Raw genomic sequence first — 4,136 nt, forward strand, 5'->3', positions numbered from 1 at the left:
GTAAAGTCTACAAATCATTCTGTATGTAAAGGGGCTTAAATTCTTTTTATCCTAAATGGAAACCCGAGACTAACTACCCAATAATGGGTTGATAACGACGGTAACATATGAAGCAAATTAACTAAATCTACTGCCGAATAACAAGGTAACAAAAGCTTTTAGTTGCCGTAATTTGAACGTGCCTATTTCTAGTCAAATTACAGGCGTCGGCGAATAGTAATTTTGAATTCAAAATGGCGGCGCGCGGGATCAGGGTAGATTAAAATACTTCCTCTTTGTAGAACTAATGTGTCCGTTTTAAACGGTTTTTAGGTATAGATTTACTTTGCACGGTTTCCCGGGCAGTCTATAATATATGTAGATTGTAGGTATCTCGTTGGACGAGCAATATTTACATTTTATGACGACTCGACGTTATTTTATTATTATTATTTATTAACACATAAAATAAAGCAGTAAAACATTACAGAAACTCTTTACAATCCGTTTTAAAGCTTTGCAATGTACGAGTAGTACGAGTACTCTTCTGCCGCGCTGTGAAGTTTAGCAAGGGGTGTGCAGAAAATTTCAACAGCTGGACTCCATTTCACCAAGCCATTGAGCAGTTAGTGTTACCAGTATCACTAATGAGAATTAGAATTTCTAGTATATCTTGGTACTCGTATTCCTTTGATTTGAAATTTGAATAAAGACTACATTCCTAATCTGAAGTTGGCCACAGATGTATTGTTACCGCCAATTACTAAATTGTAACACCTCGGATAAGTGTTCCGATTTGAATGGTGTGGTAAGGGAGGCACCCTTACCACACCGTTCAAATCGGAACACAGCAGTGTTTAACACTTGTAAAGCACAAATAGGTGTTACTGTAGTGCGTATGGGGTGGAACAATGAAGTTTTTTTAAAACTTACGTCAATATTTTGTCGTTGGAATTATGATTTTATGCTTATAAGTCGCTACTTGGAGGAGTACTTATAATTTTAAAATTATTACATTGGGAACAATTTAGTTCTACAATTAATAACTATATCTATTTAATAATTGAATATTATTAAGTGGTAATTAGTGTGTTAAATATCAATGTAACTTTTTTTATTGGAAAACGTTTTGTACGATCATGTGGTCTAATGGATATAGCGTCGGACTTCGGATCCGAAGATTGCAGGTTCGAGTCCCGTCACGACCGCTACTGCAGTAGTAAAATGGTACATTTTTGTTTTTCTAATATTTACGTAATATAATTACGTACACATTTTTATTATTTAAAACATTAGTGCTAAAATTGTTATCATACTAAAAAAAATTATCCTTTTAAATAATGCTACTATGAACGTAGAAAAGTCAAGTAAAATAATATTACAAAAATATATATTATAAATGCCGCTGGAAAATTAAATATAGGAGCCTACAGGTGTTACTTCTTAAATACGTTGTTAGCCTGATTTTATGATTGATTCCTAATTCGAAAACCTATTTCATATTATACTATGTACATTGTTTTCGGAATATCAAATTATATAGGTATCTGATTGCGGCTAAAAATCAGCCTCTTCGGTCAGTTTCATCATTATCATTATTTTCCTAAATTTCTATTGTTATAAAAGAAATTTCCATTAGCTCAATAATACAGCTGCGTTTGTTTTCAAAAAGAACTAATTCTATTCCGGTTCAGTACCTAAAATATGTTTTCGAACAAAATTGTTATTGTTTTAGCAATTCCTTATACTTTCATATTTGGCCGTCCACTGTGATTGAAAACTTCAAATAAATGAGCATAAAAAAAACCACATGGATTTTGCCCGGTCGTGACAGGACTCGAACCTGCAATCTTCGGATCCGAAGTCCGACGCCTTATCCATTAGGCCACACGATCCCTGTGAACATGGTTCAAACTTTGCTATCACATGATTATTATGCCTTGTAAATAATTATAAAATATATTAAAATAAAAATATATGAGGAGGTTAGGAACAAAAGGTGACATTTACACTTTGTCTTTTTTTCCAGGAAATGAGAAAAATATAAAGTGGCTGTGCACGTGGAATATAGATTTATTTTCTAGAGGGCCAGTAACAGAACTTGAACTTTAATTGAACTAAATGATGTATTAATAATATTTACTAAATTTATGCTAAAATATATTGATAAAGGCACCAAATATCTAAGAAAAAATTTTTAAATGTCACATTTTGATCCTATACAATATAAATGTCACCATTTGATTCAATCTGATTAATATAATACACTAGCAGAACCCGCGGCTTCGCCCGCGTAAAAAATATGATATGACTTACAAATAACTGTAATCTTAAATAGTACAAAGGAGATGTTTCATTTTCGGCCATCTCATGTACACTATATCTAAAAATCATGATTAATTTGTATAATTGAAGAAAAATACACTTATATTTTGATAACCTTAAGTATTCGTGTTTAAAAATATTTAAAATAAGCATTTCTCATTGAAATATTAAATATGGCGGAATACTGTCATGTCAAGTTTTAAAAACTGTCGATGTCGGTCAGGGAACCTATGTGTACTCCACACATAGGTTACTATACTCTTTGGATGTCGGTAATTCTGTATTTCGCTGTTTTTGTCGTAAAGTTATTGTTACCTTAGTACTTTACAACCTGGCTTTTGTTTTGGGTATCCCGTTATTATTTCTGAATTTAATTAATTATTTATAATAATTATAACAAAACCACCTTTTAAATAGTATCTGGTTTTATAGATGTAAGTGACATGTCAAATTAAAAAAGAAGAAGTTGTCAATTTGATATGTGTAAAGTGTATATATACATATTATATAATGATAGTGAACTCCAATGTAAACGTTGAATCAATATGTACTGGTGAGAAGATTCAATTTTAATCCTGAATATGTTTTCTGCTCTGTGCTGCTTACGATTTTGGACTGATTCTACCTCACTTGTTTACCCAGCTTATGTTTTATGGACTCTTGTGATTTTCGTGCGATGGCTGTGGATTGCGTTGACAAGGATTCAACATCATCAGGTAAATTATACATCAGTTAGTTGTATTAAACGTGAAATAATCATTAATAATTTTAAACTAGAGAAGCTAATCTTTTTACATTTCTCTTTTTTTAGATAATTGCATTAGCAAGGCAAGGACATTCTTGGGATGACAAAATAATCAGTTATTATTGCAACTGCATCGCTGGGCAACGAACCGTACTCGTAGGTAGTTGCGCTCACATTATGACCATTGTTTGATGTTTGGGCTGAGCTCGTCACAGGATATTACAGAACCTGCTACATGATTGGATGAAAATATGGATAAGGGAAGATATTGAAAATGAATAAATAATGTATCTAAGTGAAGAATAAGTAAAATATTATCAAATGTGTACTTAAAGTTGTTTTATTTACACACTTAAATGTTTTAACTAAAATAAATTGGTATAGAAGTACATATTTTGGTATGTTTGTTTTTAGTTAAGATTTATGAAAGTAAATATAATTAATGTTTATCAAATATAGGCATTGTTTCTCAATACATACAATACAATATTTATATATCTACGCCCATTCGCGTAAAAAATATATAAAAACGTATATAATGTATATAGTCACGTTAAAATAGAATGACAGATGACATTATTACGGTAATCACTACCGCCATGATGTTTTTCCACTGTTGTGTTGCAAGTTTAAGTGTAAATTATTGTTTTTTAACAATTAAACGAACATGATTTGAAGAAAATAAACCCCTACGAATTGTTCTTTGCATGTTTTCTTAGTTTTTAGTATAGTGTACAAAAGGTGGCCGGGAGCCCATACATTTTGAAACATCTCCTTTACGATTACAGTTAACTTTAACAATTTTAACGATAAAGTAGAATTAATATTTAATTAATAAAAGCTTTTTTTTCGTCACTATGTACCTAAATTGGCTAAGCTTTCTTCAGAAACATACACTAAAACTCTAATTAGTAGACTGTAATGAAACTTTCTTTAAAATATAAGTTTCATGTAGGATATAATAATTATTATTTACACTATTCCATAGGAACCGTCCATGTTATATGGGGCCTTACATATAGTGGTTCTTTCCAGGGCTGGGCGGTTAGAGCTCCCATTCTTGTCGCCTGCAACTCCAGAAGTCCCC

At 31.6% G+C, this 4,136-nt stretch overlaps 1 long non-coding RNA gene and 1 other non-coding gene across 2 annotated transcripts; one reads left to right on the forward strand and one right to left on the reverse strand.

Moving 5' to 3' along the window:
* Positions 1-1,801: 1,801 nt before the first annotated feature.
* TRNAR-UCG (transfer RNA arginine (anticodon UCG)) lies at positions 1,802-1,875 on the reverse strand. Its single transcript has one exon. It is a non-coding gene; the product is annotated as a tRNA-Arg (tRNA).
* A 601-nt stretch (positions 1,876-2,476) lies between these two features.
* Positions 2,477-3,377, forward strand: LOC140743099 (uncharacterized). Its single transcript, XR_012102377.1, has 2 exons — positions 2,477-3,020; positions 3,116-3,377. It is a non-coding gene; the product is annotated as an uncharacterized LOC140743099 (long non-coding RNA).
* Positions 3,378-4,136: the final 759 nt, after the last annotated feature.

Source organism: Epargyreus clarus, unplaced genomic scaffold, assembly GCF_041222505.1.
Source record: "Epargyreus clarus isolate Ecla_fem2 unplaced genomic scaffold, WU_Ecla_fem_2.2 ptg000007l, whole genome shotgun sequence".
Taxonomy (NCBI): Eukaryota; Metazoa; Arthropoda; class Insecta; order Lepidoptera; family Hesperiidae; genus Epargyreus; species Epargyreus clarus.